Here is an 18754-nt window from a genome sequence, read left to right as displayed (position 1 = left end):
CGGAGAGTCTTGAGGACATATGGGGTGTAACCGAGTTGGAACTCGATGAGATCACGGGTTCGCATTGCCATTAGGATAGATTTTTCCTTTTATGCGCAATTACCTCTTTTCAGGAATTGCTTCCTTTGTATTGCTCAGTTATGAGCCACGTCTTTTCAATCAATAAAATGCATATTCAGTCAAATAATTTTGTTTTTGTTTTTCATTACCGCTTTGATTGCAAAAACATCCAGTTATTTTTGATAAAGAATCTTTGCATTTTAAGACATGGAGGTCCATTCCTATGCATGCTTATAAGATTGAAAGCTTGAAATTTTATTCGGAAGGTTGAGTGACCTAGGTGTTGAAACTTTGGCACGCCTGGGGCACGTTTTTGTCTAACGATCTCTTTTGCAGGTGTTGTTAGATTTGTTTTCACTCACTTACAGGTTGTGATGTGAAGCTTTTGACAAAAGATTCCCGTGGAGTCCAATCAGGGACAAGGGATTGAAGAATGGTAAAGACGGCGAAAGACGTGCGACGATTCTTGAGAATTAATCAAGAAGACTCTTCAAAGTCTGGGGACTGGAAAGTTTGTATCAATCCAGGGAGTCGATATTCGTGGAGCACGGAGAAGGCGAGAATACAAGGTGATGAATCAGAAAAGTCCAGACGAGTCTGGGAGCTCTCAAAAGTGGAAAGCTGACACTGGATTTTGATGTTGAATACCAGGGTTCGACGAGTCGACGGGTGTTCTGTGCCAGACTTCCCTGGTTTCCCCAAGCAGAGTTGGGATTGTTACCTCCCCAGCAGATTCGAGGTCTGTGTCTCCCCAGCAGATTCAAGGTTTGTGTCTTCCCTAGTAGGGTTTGAGATTACTATTTCCCCAGCGGAGGTGTCCGTTGCTGGCTTTTCCCCCAGCAAGCCGAAGGTTGTTGTTTTCCCCGCAGAGCGCGTTGGCGGTTTCTTCCCCAGTGAAGTCCCCAAGTGGATCGAGTGCAGAGGAGGTTATCCCGGGCGAGGGTGGGCCTTTCTCAGCAGCAGTGCTATTCCCCAGCAGGGTGGAGATTGGAGTGTTGTCGAGTTCTTCACCAGAGTGCCTCGAGCTCCCCAGAAGAGTCCCTTGAAGGGGGATACTTTTTATGCATTCATCATTTAGATAAGCATAGCATATTGCATAGCTAATTGCGTAGCATTTCCATGATTATGGAGCATTACGCTAAAAAATCATCATGCATCAGCATTGCAAGCATAAGCTAGTCTCAAGCCGTGGTTACTGTTTGAGGATTGGCTTCGCCAAAAGGTGAAGATGTTACTCTGAGGAGTTTGGCGTCGTGATTTTGAATCAATAGTATTCCCCAGTAGTGCGATATTGGAGGAAGGATTTCTGTCGGGCGGAGATGGGAATGATAATCAAAGAGGTTTCGGGGTACAAAAAGAAAAGTAAAGAGAGAAAAATCCCCAGCTGAGCGCAAATTGTTCGTTTGCTAGGTTTGAATAGAGGATAGCATGCTCATGGCTTGTTATCCCCAGCATGGGTCGTTGGCACGTGTGCCGCCTCATTTATCACTGTTCCTTATCTCTGTCGATGCTGACAGGCATGACAAGTTTTTCGGGTATTCAGACCGATACGGCGTTCAGGCCAGTTTTCCGGTGTTCAGGCTGAGGTGGGTATTCAGACCAGTTTCTGATGTTCAGATCGAAGAAGCTTCCGAAGTTCAGATCGATGCAGCTTGTGGCATTCAAGCCAATTTTCTGGTGTTCAGGCCGAGGTGGGTATTCAGACCAGACTTTCCGATCTTCAGATCGAAGAAGTTTCTGACGATCAGGTTGAAGTACTTGAGGCATTCAGGCCAGTTTTCCGGTATCCAGGCCGAGGTGGTATCCAGACCGAGGTGGTATCCAGACCGAAGTGGTATCCCGATCGAAGTGGTATCCAGACCGAAGTGGTATCCAGACTGATGTGGCGTTCAGGCCGGTCTCTCGGTGTTCAGACCGACATTAATACTCTCATATTCCGATGCTCAGTATTCAGACTGACGAGCGGCGTTCAGGCCATGGTTATCCCTGTGTTACTATTTATTTTGGTATCCAAGTCAACGTTCCTTTTCGGTGTTCAGGCCGACTTTCACCGTACCAGACAGATTCTTCTTTTGAGATCACTTCTTTGCCGATTCTGACAGGCACTGTTAATTATTATCCCCAGCGGAGTGCAAATTGTTCATCTGTTCTTGGTATTCAATCACTCTTCACCCTGGTCATCTGAAAGCCGAGGCTGTTCATATCGACCGGTTCACAGTGGATTGAATAGGGGCAGCTGTAACACCTCAAAATTTGCCCTCCTCTCTTGGGACTAGCTTAGCATAGTGCGTTTCATTTTGTAGGACATTAGTCATTGCATAATGCATATCATGTGAAAATAGACAAGTCATCCTCCTAAGTCTTTCTCAGAAGATGGAGAGGTTAAGAGATGCAAGCTTGAGGGTCTCATAGATTGATCACTAGCCATCTGAGGGTTTGTGATTCAATTAGGGTTTATTGGTCCTTCAAGGAGGTTGAGCATTATCTTATTGGCAATGGTACATCATCATCATCATGGTTATGTCATCCTCAAAGGTTCATTGTTTATGCTCAGATTCTTTGGGATTAGGGTTTTGACCTCTGGTCAACCCTAATCAGTTGCATTCTTTCAGTCAGGGATCCATAAGTAGATGGGGTTTATTTGCTTGGATGAGGATCATATGATTATTATGTGGAGCTTACAAGAGCTAGGGGTTCATTTTGGAGCCATTTCATCAAGTGGTTGAGGCTCAAAGTCATCTGAGCATGTTCAAGTCATCTAAAGACCTAGAAAGTCAACAGAAAGTCAACTGAGGGCTAGGAGGTGGAGAAATGGGTTTCAACATCTCATTCATGTTCAAAAGAGGCTTATTCATCATTACAAATGCATATCTTGAAGAATTTGAGGCCAGATCAAAAGTTTCCAAAAATGGAAAGTTTTTTATTCAAATCCAACTTGATCTTACATCATCAAAGAAGCTTCAAATGAATTTTTGTCCAACATGAAAGTTGAAGATCTCTCTCTCCCATTTCTAAAAAGTCCAAGATCATGAATTTATGATGAATGGTTAAGGAGATATGATCAAATCATTGCCAAGTGTACATGAAACTTCAAAAGGGCATAACTTTTGATTCATAACTCCAAATTTGGTGGTTCTTTTTGCATTTTGCTTCTCATGACATGTAGTTTCTAAAACATCCATCACATTGCATGAAATTTGAACATATGATCATTTGCTTATTCATGAAGATTTTGGAGGGAAAATCATAAATTTAAAATTGGTGCATCATGAGAACTTTTTGCCATTGCCAATGTGTTTAAAAAATGATTTTGAGTGACTTTGAACAAGCACATGGCACTGTTCACGTCCATTTACTACATGCACCATGCAAAATTTCAATTTTTGTCACCACACCTTATCTTGCTTAACTTCAACTAAACCTTGATTAATTTTAATTAAAATAGGATTAGCACATGGTATATATACTAAATCATAACAGAATTTCAAGAGGTTAATCACAATTCACCATTTCTAGATCTAGTTTTCATTTCCCTCCAAAATTTTCTCCCAATCTTAATTCAAAATTTTCTCACATAAGCCTTGAATCTTCTTCCATATTCTGGTTCTCTAGTGTTGATTTAGCAGAGATCAAGCCTTGGATCATCAAGTTTGGACCAGAATTGTGCATGTGAAGTTCAAGAACTCGAAAATGGAAAATGCAAATTGAGCTAGATCTACACGTTTCCAAGCCTCAATTTCATCATCAAACTTCATAACAAGTGATTTGGAGTGGATTTGCATGCTTGCCTGGCCTGGAATCTGCAGAATTCAAGAACTGACCTTCAAGAGGTCACATTTTCGATCACCTTAATTCTCTGTTTTATGTACATAATCTTGTAGATCTTGTTATGGTGAGAATTCTGATATAAATTTTGTGAAATTTGGATGAAAATTGAGTGAGATATGATGATTTCATGTTTAGATCTAGAAACTTCTTTGCTTCGATTCAGAAAATCCATGGAGATTTAGGCTTAGATAATATGATATTTGAATTCTACATTGAAAGAGCTTTCCAACGATATATAATTTGTAAAATTCTGGAAAATTCTGGAAATTCTGGAAAAATTCGTATGAACTTCATCTTGTTCATCATCATCTTCATGAAGAAGATGAAGATCTTCATCTTTGTGACGGCTTAGCGTCGGCCTGGCTTCGCTCCTGCTAGCGCTAGGGTTCTTGTTCAAGAACACGCGCCCAGGCCTGTTTGATCTGTGATCCTCCCTTCGATCCCTGGCGTTTGCGTTTTTGAATTTTATTTTTATTTTTTCAGTTACACGCTTCGAATCCTGGTGGTAGCATAAATTTCAAATTATTTTCTCATGTTCATTTTCCCTTCAATTCAATCCATGCCATGATCATTTGATTTCATTTTGTTTCTCCAACTTCAAAAATCCATAACTAATTGAAAAATCAGCCAATTAATCCCATTCTTTTTGAAAAATGATCCTATGTTTGTCTAGAATTTTATGATGTTGATTTCATGATTTTATACTTCCTGGATTTTGAATTGTATTGGATTATGTGAACATGTATGCATATGTGACCTTGCCTTACTCTTTCTATTGTGAAATGCTTGATATTGATCCAATTGCTACCAAATTTTGCATGATGATTCTTGACATGATAATTGACATTTTGGTTTTGGTTTGACATTTTTTCCATGTGTCATTTCTGTTTTATGTACATGTTAGCATGGTATGACAATTTGTGTCACACCATTGGATGATCAACTTGTGCAATTTTATTTCCATATCAAATGACTTTTGTTGGTTCTGATTTTTTGTATGATGATCATGTTGGGTGTGTTGAATGCTCATGAATTTTTCTAGAATTGTTTGAATCATTTCTGTTTTGATTTGGAATTTTCATTCTCAATGTCCATTTGAATGCTTTGAAATTGTCTTTGACTTCCCTTGCACATGAAATGCCTTTGCTTGATGATTTTGATGTGGCACTTTTTATGAAATGTTAATATGTGTTTGAGGTTGCATTGTGTTGAATATTAGCCTCTGTTTTGAATTTTTTCTTCACCTTTGACCCTAGGCTTTGACCTAGGGGTTTGGACTTACATGTGAGCTTTGAATTTCAGGTGCAAGCATCCAATTTCCATGGTTGATGTTGCTTCATCATTTGAATGTTAATATTTGCTATTGATTGCTAACAATTGGTTGTTTTGTAGGTTGATGATAACTCACTTGAGTTTGCCTTAGGGTTTATTTGTTGTGCATTGGGATTGCCTGTTTGATATTAATTGTTGTCTGTTTGTCTGAATTTTGTACTGATTGGTTTAGTTGTTTCCACAGGTACCTAAGTTGCTTTAAGTTCATTTGAACTTTGCTTTGCTTTGATTGTGGTTGGCATACCACTTAGGTATAATCCCTATCCTCCATGTAGTCTGGAAGACCTGTCATGTTATGTTGGCAGGCACCTGTCTGAAGCCCTCCTTAAGAGGCAATGTTTGTGGTTGTTTAATGTTGTACCTTGTACATTCAAAGACCTCCTAAGCGAAGAGGCATTGGCAGATATAAGGGATGTGCAATCCATCCCCTGCTATTCAGTTGTGTCATTCATCCTGCTCACACCATGTGTTGATGCACTTTGAATAAGAACCCAAAATCTTGTTGTGTCAAGTCATGTGGAATAGAGTCCCACATTCTGGACTCCCCCACTTTCATTGATTGAAGCTCTCCCAGGCCAGGGATAAGAGCTGTGAGGTCTTACCCTCATCTCCATTTCATCTGCTTCACCCTAACTCTCAATGTTAGGGTTAAGAGCAAACAACACCCCTTTCCAGTTGGCTTGTTTGTCGAGGTTGATTTGACCCCTTGACTAAAGCCCAGCCTTGTATGAGCCACTTGTTTGCATATAGTGTGTGTGCTTGCTCTCTTGTGATTGCTCATGTGATGTTTACTTGCTGTTTAGGCTAATTTGCTGCCTGTGCGAGTTAGGTTGTGATCAGGTACCTCAACCTAGGACTATTGTGGATTGCATGACAACTTTTAGGCTCGAGTCAGTCTCCCTTTTAGTTGTTATTTCCCGGTCTCTGGTTAGGAGAAAGTTTCTCCCCTGTTAAGGGGAACTACGTTGCCCTGATCCTCATACCAGATGAGGTACGTAGGCAGGAGATCGTGCGAGATCTCTCCGGACACCCTTTTCTTTTTTTATGTGTGTTTGCTTGACAGATAGCAGACTCTAGTACCAGACTCCCTGTTAGCTTGTTTGTTCACCTTTTTTTGTTGCTTTTGACGACTCAGCGTTCGGTTAACCTCTTGTTTGCTTGGAGTCTGATGTAAGTCCAGCAATTGGCATTCGGTTTCCTGTGTGCGTTTGTTTGTTGTGTGTGGAGTCTGACGTAAGCCCAGCGATTGGCATTCGGTTTCCTATTTGTGGTGTGTTTGGAGTCTGATGTAATTCCAGCAATTGGCATTCGGTTTCCTGTGTGCGTTTGTTTGTTGTGTGTGGAGTCTGATGTAAGTCCAGCTATTGGCATTCGGTTTCCTTGTTTGTGTTTTTTTGACGTCTCAACGTCTGTGCGTGTGTTTTGTTTCGGCGTGCGTGAGCCGAACTACGGTAGCTCTGATTCTCATTCCAGATGAGATACGTAGGCATAGGATGCGATATCCTAGCGAGCCCGTTTCCCATTTCCCCGAACTACGTCGACTCTAATGTTTGTTTCTGACAAACTACGTAGGCCCAGGATGCGATATCCTGCCGAGTCCTCTTCCTCCATCCTCTCCTGCCTGTTTATTCCAGTGTGTGTGCATTCTTTGAGCAGTTATTTAGCAACCTTATTCTATTCTGTTGAGCGTGGATCCCGTCGAGTACAACGGACGTGAGGGGGTGCTAATACCTTCCCCTTGCGTAACCGACTCCCGATCCTTGCAATCTCCGGTCGTAAGACCATTCCCTTTCCAGGTTTACTTCGAGCGTTTCCTTTCCCTCTTTTGGGATAAATAACGCACGGTGGCGGCTCTGTTTGTTTCTTTTTCCCGCCGGTTGTTTTTCGCGGATGCGACACTTCTGTGATGCTGATCTTCCCGGGGAGGGAAATGACCATAATTTGGCACTTCACATCTCTATGAACTGCAAGGATGATGCCCTATCTAATGTGCTAGTAGACACTAGATCATCGCTGAATGTGTTGCCAACATCCACTCTGGCGAAGCTTTCTTATCAGGGGCCTCCCATGAGGCAGAGTGGAGTGGTCGTCAAAGCTTTTGATGGATCGCGTAAGACAGTGATTGGCGAGGTTGAGCTCCCAATCAAGATAGGACCTAGTGATTTCCAGATCACTTTTCAGGTCATGGATATCCACCCATCATATAGTTGTTTGTTGGGCAGAGCATGGATTCACGAGGCAGGCGCCGTGACATCCACCCTACACCAAAAGTTAAAGTTTGTGAAGAACAAAAAGTTGGTGGTGGTAGGGGGAGAGAAGGCTCTCTTGGTTAGCCATATGTCTTCCTTTTCTTACATTGATGCTGAGGATGAGGTTGGAACGTCGTTCCAAGCTTTATCTATTGCTGAGCCTTCTAAGAAAGGAACTTCTTCATTTGCATCCTACAATGATGCGAAGTTGGCCATTGAGCATGACGCAACTACTGGTTTAGGACAAATGATTAAGCTGGAAGACAATAAATCTCGGGCTGGCATAAGGTATTCTTAAGGCACTTTCAACAAGCACGGTTTGTTTCAGAGTGGTGGTTTCATCCACAAGGTCGAAGACCAGGAAGCTGCTGCTGTTGTGGAAGATGATGCAGAGGAAGATTCTGGCAACTTTGTCATCCCTGGAGGAGTCTACAATAATTGGGTCGTTGTTGATGTACCAACAGTTGTCCATAAGTCCACGTAATGTTCATTTTTGTTTAAAAACCCTTCTCCCATGCCAAAAGGAGGAGTGATGACATTGTTGGCACATAAATACAATGATATTCATTCAATAAATTTATGTTAAATGTTTGTTTTTCCAAATTATTTTCACTTTTTGCTTTTTGCATGAAATTGGTGATCACTAAAAAACCCTAAAAATAGAATAAAATAAATCTTTTCATCTGCATAATGATTTGCCTTGTTTGAATTCTAAAATCTCTTTTATATCCAAAATCATTATGCAGGTTGATCAAACCCATTGAACATAATGATCCAACACCATCTCCCGACTTTGAGTTCCCTGTATTTGAGGCAGAAGAAGATGATGTTGAAGAGATTCCTGATGAGATTACCCGTCTACTTGAGCACGAAGAGAAGATCATTCAGCCGCATCTTGAGAATCTGGAAACAGTCAACTTGGGGTCTGAAGATTGTGTTCATGAGGTGAAGATTGGGGCACTCCTGGAAGCGTCTGTGAAGAAGGGGTTGATTAAGTTGCTACGAGAATACGTCGACGTCTTTGCCTGGTCATATGAAGACATGCCTGGTCTAGATACAGATATTGTGCAACATTTCCTGCCTTTGAAGCCTGAGTGTGTGCCTGTGAAGCAGAAGCTCAGAAGAACTCATCCTGACATGGCAGTGAAGATTAAAGAAGAAGTTCAAAAGCAAATTGATGCGAGGTTTCTGGTGACTTCTACATATCCTCAATGGGTGGCCAATATTGTGCCCGTGCCTAAGAAAGATGGAAAAGTCCGAATGTGTGTGGACTATAGAGACTTGAATAAGGCTAGTCCGAAAGATGATTTCCCTCTAACACATATTGATATGGTGGTAGATAATACAGCTAAATTCAATGTCTTCTCATTTATGGATGGATTTTCCGGATATAATCAAATTAAAATGGCACCCGAGGATATGGAGAAGACAACATTCATCATGCCTTGGGGAACATTCTGTTATCGAGTGATGCCCTTCAGTTTGAAGAACGCCGGAGCCACGTATGAACGGGCTATGACTACCTTGTGTTCACGATATGATGCACAAGGAGATCGAGGTATATGTTGATGATATGATTGCAAAGTCGAAAACGGAAGTTGAACATGTAGAGCACTTCTTGAAGCTTTTTCAGCATTTGAGGAAGTACAAACTCCGCCTGAATCCGAACAAGTGTACATTTGGAGTCCGTTCCGGCAAGTTATTGGGCTTTATTGTCAGCGAAAGAGGTATTGAAGTTGATCCTGCCAAGGTCAAAGCAATACAAGAGATGTCTGCGCCCAAAACTGAGAAGCAAGTCTGAGGTTTTCTTGGCCGCTTGAATTATATTTCCAGATTTATATCCCACATGACTGCCACATGTGCGCCAATATTCAAGCTCCTCCAGAAAGATCAGCGTCATGATTGGACCGAGGATTGCCAGAAGGCCTTTGACAGTATCAAAGAGTATATGTCTGAGCCTCCGATTTTGTCTCTGCCCGTGGAAGGGAGACCCTTGATTATGTATTTGACTGTTCTTGAAGACTTTATGGGTTGTGTGTTGGGTCAGCAAGATGAATCAGGGAAGAAAGAGTATGTTATATACTATCTGAGTAAGAAGTTCACTGATTGTGAGTCTCGATACTCAATGCTTGAGAAAATATGATGTGCTTTGGCTTGGGTTGCTAAGCGTTTACGCCAGTATATGTTGAATCATACGACTTGGTTGATATCCAAAATGGATCCAATTAAGTATATCTTTGAGAAGCCTGCTTTAACTGGGAGGATTGCCCATTGGCAGATGCTGTTGTCTGAGTATGATATTGAGTATCGAGCTCAGAAAGCTACTAAAGGTAGTATCTTGACTGACCACTTGGCACATCAACCAATTGAGGATTATCAGTCAGTTCAGTATGACTTCCCAGATGAGGAGATTCTGTATTTGAAGATGAAAGATTGTGATGAGCCTACGCGCGATGAAGGGCCAGAGCCTGGTTCCCGATGGAGCACGGTGTTTGATGGCGTTGTAAATCAATATGGAAATGGTATTGGGGCAGTGATTATTACTCCTCAGGGAACACATTTCCCTTTTACAGCAAGGCTAACTTTCAAATGCACGAATAATATGGCAGAATATGAGGCATGTATTATGGGTTTAGAAGAGTGTATTGATCTTAGGATCAAACATCTTGATGTTTATGGTGATTCGGCCCTTGTTGTTAGTCAGATTAAGGGTGAATGGGAGACAAATCAGCCTGGCCTCATCCCATACAGAGATTATGCGAGGAGGATTTCAACGTTCTTTACTGAGGTTGACTTCCATCATATTCCTCGAGATGAGAATCGGATGACAGATGCTCTTGCTACGCTTGCTTCGATGATTGTGGTGAAATTCTAGAATGAAGTCCCCAATATCACTGTGATGCGCTTTGATAGACCGGCTTATGTATTTGTAGTGGAAGAAGTGAAAGATGATAAGCCATGGTATTATGACATCAAATGTTTTCTTTAGAGTCAGATTTACCCGTTTGGGGCATCTGTTAAAGATAAGAAGACTTTGAGGAGATTATCTGGTAGTTTCTACCTCAATGGCGATGTGCTTTATAAGAGGAATTTTGACATGGTTTTGCTCAGATGCGTGGATAGACACGAAGCAGACCTGTTGATGACTGAAGTCCATGAGGGTTCATTTGGTACTCATTCCAATGGACATGCCATGGCCAAGAAGATGTTGAGAGCAGGCTACTATTGGCTGACAATGGAGTCTGACTGCTGCAAATATATGAAGAAATGCCATAAGTGTCAGATTTATGCGGATAAGATTCATATTCCCCCGAAACTTATGAATGTTATTTCATCACCATGGCCTTTCTTTATGTGGGGAATTGACATGATTGACATGATAAAGCCGAAAGCGTCCAACGGTCACAGGTTTATTCTCATAGCAATTGATTACTTCACCAAGTGGGTTGAAGCGACATCATATGCAAATGTAACCAGGCAGGTGGTTGTGAAGTTTATCAGGAATCAACTCATATCCCGTTATGGTGTGCCAGATAAGATTATTACTGATAATGGATCCAACTTGAACAATAAGATGATGAAAAAGCTGTGTAGTGAGTTCAAGATTGCATATCATAATTCTTCTCCTTATAGACCCAAGATGAATGGGGGTGTTGAAGCTGCTAATAAAAACATCAAGAAGATTATTCAGAAGATGGTTGTTACGTACAAAGATTGGCATGAGATGCTGCCATTTGCTTTGCATGGTTATCGTACATCTGTCCGCACTTCAACAGGGGCAACCCCTTTCTCCCTTGTATATGGCATGGAGGTTGTGCTCCCCGTGGAGGTTGAGATCCCATCAATGAGAGCCTTGATGGAAGCCAAGTTGACTGAGGCTGAATGGGTTCAGAGTCGTTATGACCAGCTGAACTTAATTGAAGAGAAGAGATTGACTGCCATGTGCCATGGTCAGTTATATCAGCAAAGTATGAAGAAAGCCTTTGATAAGAAGGTCAAGCCTCGTGTGTTCCGAGAAGGCGATCTTGTGCTTAAGAAAGTCTTGTCTTTCGCGCCCGATTCCAGGGGCAAGTGGACTCCAAACTATGAAGGTCCATATGTTGTTAAGAGAGCCTTTTCAGGCGGTGCTTTGATACTTACAACTATAGATGGGGAGGATTTCACTCATCCTGTGAATTCAGATGCAGTCAAGAAATACTTCGCCTAAAATAAAAACAGAATAGCTCGCTAAGTTGAAAATCGGAAAGGGCGGCTTAAGCAAAAATGAGCGTCTCGGTGGATTGAAAACCCGAAAGGGCGATCCAGGAAAAAGTTAGAGACATGAAAAATGATGAATATATATATCCCTCTAGATTGAGTACCTCACCCTGGGGCAATCTAGGCAAAAATTAGGGATTGGGCAAGTAACTGCATCTTGACAAGACTTTGTCCTACAACTGTCATCTGTCAAAGAATTTCGCTCAGTCGTCGTCAACTGAAGCTTCAAATACATTGGATTCAGAGTTGGTGGAGAAATGGTCATTATGTTCAATGTAGCCTTTTTCCAATATATATTACCAATTTCAAATTTGTAAAGATCCATGGAGTCTTGCCATTTGCAGACTACCATTCCATCAAATAAATTTGAGCCTTTATCCAATTCTTTGCACTCTTATTTGTTTTTATTCAACAAATGTTTGCATGTTTTAATTGATAAATATCATTGTTTTAAACAAATAAAGTTTTTATAAACTGTTTTTAAACAAAGTGAACATTCACAAAGGACTGAAAGGATAATTGAAATGTCTTTAGTGCTCTCCCAAGGATAGTATGATCTCCAAAAGGGTAATACGTTTGTTCATATTCCTAGCATATCTGTTATCTTCTTCATCATCTTTCAGGTTGTCTCCTCAGTAAGCACCGAGGAAGTGATACACCACCCAGATTCCCCAGAGAGTTTGGAGTTTGGTCTCGGACTTCTAGCTCCCCAGTGAGGCTGGATCTAGCATCTGTGTTATCAATTATATGGTTGTCATCTCTTGTGTGGATTGACCTAAAATCCCTTATAGATTGATAAATTGGCATGCTATCTTTTTCGAGGAAGTCGGTTTGTAGCTTATCCCCTATGGATTCGCCTACATTAATATCCAGCAGGTTTGCCTCTTGTTCATCCTCAGCAAAATTACTCACACTAGACTTCCCCAGTTTGGTCACTAGCAGGTTATTTCTAGCCGATTGCCTACAGGTTGTTCCTGGTTCAGTCCTCAGCAGTTGTTCCCTAGTGGAGTTGCCTGATAGGAGTCTGATTGTTGTTTGCTTCCTCCTTCTCGGATAATTTTCCTCCTAGTAGAGCGGGTGATAAAAATGTTTATTTTCCTATCCCCAAGGAAGCAGTGTTTCCCTTTTCCTCGGCAGAGATTTGTTTCTCCAGCAGTTTGAGGAAATGTGGTGGTTTTTAGAACTTTTGTTAGGTGGTTATTCCCTGAAGAGTTTCTTATCTTTCCTTAGCTTTTCCCCAATAGATTTACTTCTCTAGTGGATTTTACCTGTGTTAAGCTCCGTAGTGGTGATTAAGTAGCTTCCCCAGCTAAAGCTTTACCTGATTTTAGTTTGGCATTGGAACTTCTGAGGAGGATGCATTGTTTTCTTCCCCAGCGGAGTGACTGGTTCTCCTTCTCCATAGAAGAGATATTTCCTTCTGTGATTAAAAGTGAATGTTGTTTGATGTGCTTCTGTTTGGTGGTTGTTCCCCACAAAAGTCCACATCACCCCCTGATAAGATCCCCAGTAGATTTCTTCTCTGACTAATCTTATCCTTGTTTCTGCATATTGTTGGAAGATCCCCAACTTTGGTGATTGTGATCCCTTGCTTATCCCCAACAGCGGTCTCTGATCCCTGGTGATCCGGCTTATTCCCCTAGCAGTAGTCTTTGTTCCCGGCAACGACTTTGCTTGATCCTCAACTTTGGTCTTTATCCCCTGCAGAGATCGGTGTTTCCTGGTATTTGCTGCCCCCTCCATATTGGATTGCTCCTGTGGGCCTGACTTTCTCTTTTGAGATGTAGTATCGGACGTCTGTCCATTGATTCTTGGACCTGTTTGTGTTAGATATGTCTGTTTGTCAGCATCAATCCTACATAAACCACACATATACATGCATAATTATAACATTCATATATTCATGTTGCATTTTTTGCCCTATATCTTTGTTTGTGATCTCATGCTATTTGGTGATATATATTTCCCCAAGCAGACGGTCGTGTCTGATCTATCCATATAGAGTCAGCCCCATAGATAGAAAGTGTTTATCTTTCCTTCACTTCCCCACTGAGTTATGTCCTCGTGGATGATTATTATTTTAGTTTCCTCCCAAAACATGTATTGGGATAGAATTGCTCCCCTGAGTTATGTCCTCATTGGGTTGAGTCTTGTTTCATTTTGTCCCTCTAGTTTGTTTCTAGATTGACTACTATTGTTATTTCCCCTGCATTTCCCTGTGGTTCAGGTGATGAATTACTCAGTAAATAGTAATTGTTCATTCTCTCCTCAGCGGATGTTGTGGCCTCCTACCCGGTAACCGGTAGTTGTAAGTCCTATTTCTGTGGTTTACTACCCAGTGACCGGTAGTTGTAAACCCCATTTTATCCCCTTGCAGAGTTAACCCTTGATTTTGTTCATCCTAACCGATGATGGCTACTCTCTTCTGTGGTTTTCTATCTAGTAACCGGTAGATGTAATCCCCTCATTGATTGGTTATCTTGATCCAATATTCGGTATTGATATGCCTTCATTTTGAGTATATCTCCCAGTAACCGGTGATATATCTCTTGGATAATTGCTTTGATCAAGCAATTTATCCCCAGCGAGTCATCTTTCGTTTACCCTTGTTTGGTAATGATTGTTTCTCCCCCCTTGGATTGGTCATCATTTTATACCCAATAACCGGTATCCCGATGTCCTCTCTTTCCGGTCGATTTATCCTTTATTAACCCAGTAACCGGTTATGGATAATCTTCCATGCGAGTATATTATCTACATTATGACGGTAATAGATAATATATCTCATGCGCTCTTCAGTCGAAGTCTTTTTCTTCCCCAGTTGAGTAAGATTTGTATTTCCTTATGGGATCGAATGCCCATCCTGTGATCGAGTTTTCTTTTTCAGCCCTCCTTTTGGATGATGAGTGTCTCGGAAATATTCCCTAATTCATGCCTGGTTGGTCACCTATTATATGCCCAGTAACCGGTATCCCTTCTTTCTGCTTCCTATTATGACTTTTGTCCCCTGTGTTGAAATATACCTTTTTAGGTCCTTGATCACACTGAAATTTACGTATTTTCGACTCCGATTTCACATGCATTCTAGTTGTTTTATTATCATTTTGTTGTGTTATTGTTATATTTTTCTTTGTTTACAGGTTTTTACTTTAATCAGAGTCCCGATCGAGAAAAGGGGCGAAAAAGAGCCAAAAACCCTAAAATTCAACATTTAACTCTTATGGCCTACCCAATGGCGGGCTCCACAGACCAAGCCATGACGTGTCAAATTCAACTTCCATCAACTCTCACGTTTTCCCACTACTTCCACTAAGGCGCCCCATATTGTGCTTGTGGCGGGCGCCACAAGAGGAAAAACGGTTCCCTCCTATTTTCAAGTGAAGGGCATTCAAGTCATTTCCATCTTTTTACTTGCTTATAAATAGAGACGCGAATTCACTTTTACAACCATCCAAACTTAGAGCAGAAGCAAACTCAGAAGCAACTTTGTTTCACTTAGGCATATATTCAGTATTTTATAGTGGTAATCGCTTCGCATTGGAGTGTTACCACAATCGTGTAATCAAGTCTGTGATAGAGTCTGTAATCGAGTTTGGAGCACTTTGGAAGGAAGTTAATCCTGCCGCCATTTTCTTTTCCGCATTGCAATTTACTCAGCCCTCCGATTGGAGCAGGTTTTTATTACTCGCCTTTACTTTATTTATTTCCCGCACTCGCTTTACTTTATTTATTTCTCGCACTCGCTTTACTTTATTTATTTCTCGCACTCGCTTTACTTTATTTATTTCTCGCACTCGCTTTAAATTATTTATTTCCTCACACTCGCTTTACTTTTATTTATTTCCTCGCACTCGCACTACTTTTATTTATTTTAATGCACTTTTACTTTACCATGTCTAGCTAAATTTATAAGGCTAGAATGTAAGGATCGTAATTAAACCAGTAATCCGTACAACTGTTCGTAGAAACACTTAAGGGCTATTTTAACTTTCAATTTAAGTTTTCCCGCATTTCAATTCCGTTGGGTAAGATCGAAAGCCGTCCAACGTTTTTTTTAAACTTAATTGTTTTTAACTATTTCAAAAACAGCAAAAGCGCTTTGTTTAGTTCATTAGGAGATTTTAACATTAAGAAGAAAAGAGATTTTAAAACTATTTTCGGACGCGTTTATAAGTTTAGAGTCTGGTTCGTGAGAACCTCTTTTGGTTAAGAAATCCAGGTTATAATACTTTTCAACCTAGTCAAGATACTTTATTTCTTAAAAATAGGTTTACTACTCTAATGCAATGCACGCCTTTTTATAAGTGACAATAAGAGGGTTTGATTAGGGAGTATAACTCAGTTCTGAATACGCGAAAGCGACAGTTCCTGTTAAATTAGTTTTTTTCAAAGTAGGAAACATTGCCCATAAGTAGCTCTACTAGCAAGTACTTAGATTATCAATTGATTACGTGAATTACATTCGACCCTGTCTTTATTAATTATATCCGAAACTTCACTTTTCATTGCACACTACAAAAAACACCTATTTCGATTGCCTTTGATAAACACCATAACAATAGATAACGATAGATTGACACTTGGTCTCTGTGGATTCGACAATCTTTTATATTACTCTGACGCGTTCGTATACTTGCGAACACCTCATCAAGATATTGACCGCATCAAGTTTTTGGCGCCGTTGCCGGGGACCAATTTCGTCAAATTTCATTTTCCTGTTGTTATATCGTTTAGACTTAGGCTATTTCCCGCCGGTCAATGCGAAGAACTCGCAACACCGGAAGTTTAAGCTTAGTATACCCTCCGGCAGAACCTGAACGTTACGCTCACACACGTTTATTCTTTCATAGAATTAAGAGAGCTATGGCCGAAGATCAAAACCAAAGACGTCTTAAAGACTTCGCTCAACCATCTAACGAAGAACCTAGTTCTAGTATAGTAAACCCAACCATCCCAGCTAATAATTTTGAACTTAAACCATCCATGTTAACTCTTGTGCAACAGAGACAATTCGCGGGTCTCGCTACTGAGAACCCTAACCAACATTTAAAAATATTTCTTCAATTAGCAGACACTTTTAAAACCAATGGAGCTTCTCCTGAGGCAATACGTTTAAGATTATTTCCTTTTTCCCTCAGAGATAAAGCCCTATCATGGTTAGATTCCCTTCCACCCAATTCCATTACGACTTGGGATAACCTTAGAAGAGTTTTTCTTGCTAGATATTTTCTCCCGAGTAAGACCGCCGTTCTTCGAAACCATATAACTAGATTTACCCAAAACCAAGGAGAATCGTTGTTCGAAGCTTGGGAGAGATATAAAGAGTTGTTACGAGCATGCCCACATCATGGTTTAGAAAATTGGTTAATCATTCAAACCTTCTATAATGGACTTCACTATAACACAAAGATGACCATCGACGCTGCCGCAGGCGGTGCTCTGATGAACAAACCTTATCCTGAAGCTAGTGCCCTCATCGAAGATATGGCTCAAAACCATCAATCATGGGGAGTCGAACGAGCGACAGTTGAGAAGAAGGAAGCCCAGGGAGGAGTGCATGAACTAAGCTTTATAGACATGATGCAAGCTAAGATGGACGCATTAGCCCTTAAAGTCGAGCATATGTGCATAAACCCGAATACTGTAGCCGCAATTTCGTCAGATTGTGAGATATGTGGAACCCAAGGACACCAATCTGCAGAATGCAGTCTATTAAACGAAACCCACTCCGAGCAAGTGAACTACACCTAAGGGAACCCATACTCGAAAACCTATAATCCTGGATGGAGGAATCATCCGAACTTCTCCTATAAAAACAATAACCCTATTCAAAATAATGCACCTCCGAGACCTAGTTATCAAGCCCCTAGATCAAATCAACCTATGCAACCTGTACCATCAAAACTGAGCCTTGAGAAAATTATGGAAAATTTTATCACCGCTTAAACCCAACAAAACAAGGAGTTCATGAATCAAAACATTCATGTTAACGAATTGATTACTCAGTTAGGAACCAAGGTTGACCAAATAGTTACTCATACCAAGATGCTTGAAACCCAGATCTCTCAGGTAGCTATAAACCAAGCCCCTCAGACTACACCTGGAGGACAATTCCCTGGACAACCTCAACAAAATCCGAGAGGACAAGCCAATGCCATTACCCTACGAAGTGGGAACGCTTATGATGAGCCACCAAACCCAAGATTGAGTGAACCCGAAACTTCTAAGGAATGTACCAAACCCACGGACAAAGTAAAGGAACCAGAGGAATCTGAAAACCAGGAAGGTCGAGAAAAAGGAGAAGAACCTAAAGATAAAACTTACGTACCACCCCCGCCATATAAACCACCTATACCATATCCGCAAAGACTCAAACAAACCCAGATCAACAAACAGTATCAAAAATTTATTAAAGTTATAGAAAAACTTCATGTAGAAATCCCTTTCACAGAAGCCATCACCCAAATACCTTCTTATGCAAAGTTTCTCAAAGACATCCTTACCAACAAACGTAGACTTGATGATCCGAAGCCTTTGGAATGTAATGCTATTTCCGAGGACAAATTAGCAAAGAAAGATAAAGATCCTGGAAATTTCTCCATTCCTTGCCTTTTAGGTAATCATGTCATCGAAAAAGCTTTTCTAGACTTAGGAGCTAGTGTAAGCCTAATGCCTTTAGCGGTTTGTGAGAGGTTAAACTTAGGAGAATTACAGCCCACTAAGATGTCACTTCAGTTAGCCGATAGATCTGTTAAATATCCAATAGGCATTTTAGAAGATGTTCCTGTTAGGATAGGTCAGTTATTTATCCCTACTGATTTCATTGTCATGGACATCAAAGAGGACAATGATATACCAATCCTTCTAGGTAGTCCATTCTTATCGACTGCAGGAGCCATAATAGATGTCAAGAAAGGAAAGTTGACGTTTGAGGTAGGTGACGAGAAAATAGAATTTATACTTTCGAAATTTCTTATGGCACCTGTGATGGGAGACTCGTGTTATGCCTTAGATATCATTGATGAATG

At 40.9% G+C, this 18754-nt stretch overlaps 1 non-coding gene across 1 annotated transcript; it reads right to left on the bottom strand.

Moving 5' to 3' along the window:
- Window positions 1–16973: 16973 nt before the first annotated feature.
- LOC127125049 (small nucleolar RNA R71) lies at window positions 16974–17080 on the bottom strand. Its single transcript, XR_007804515.1, has one exon. It is a non-coding gene; the product is annotated as a small nucleolar RNA R71 (small nucleolar RNA).
- Window positions 17081–18754: the final 1674 nt, after the last annotated feature.

Source organism: Lathyrus oleraceus, chromosome 2 (assembly GCF_024323335.1).
Source record: "Lathyrus oleraceus cultivar Zhongwan6 chromosome 2, CAAS_Psat_ZW6_1.0, whole genome shotgun sequence".
Classification (NCBI taxonomy): domain Eukaryota; kingdom Viridiplantae; phylum Streptophyta; class Magnoliopsida; order Fabales; family Fabaceae; genus Lathyrus; species Lathyrus oleraceus.
This window is presented reverse-complemented; position numbering and strand designations above follow the sequence as displayed.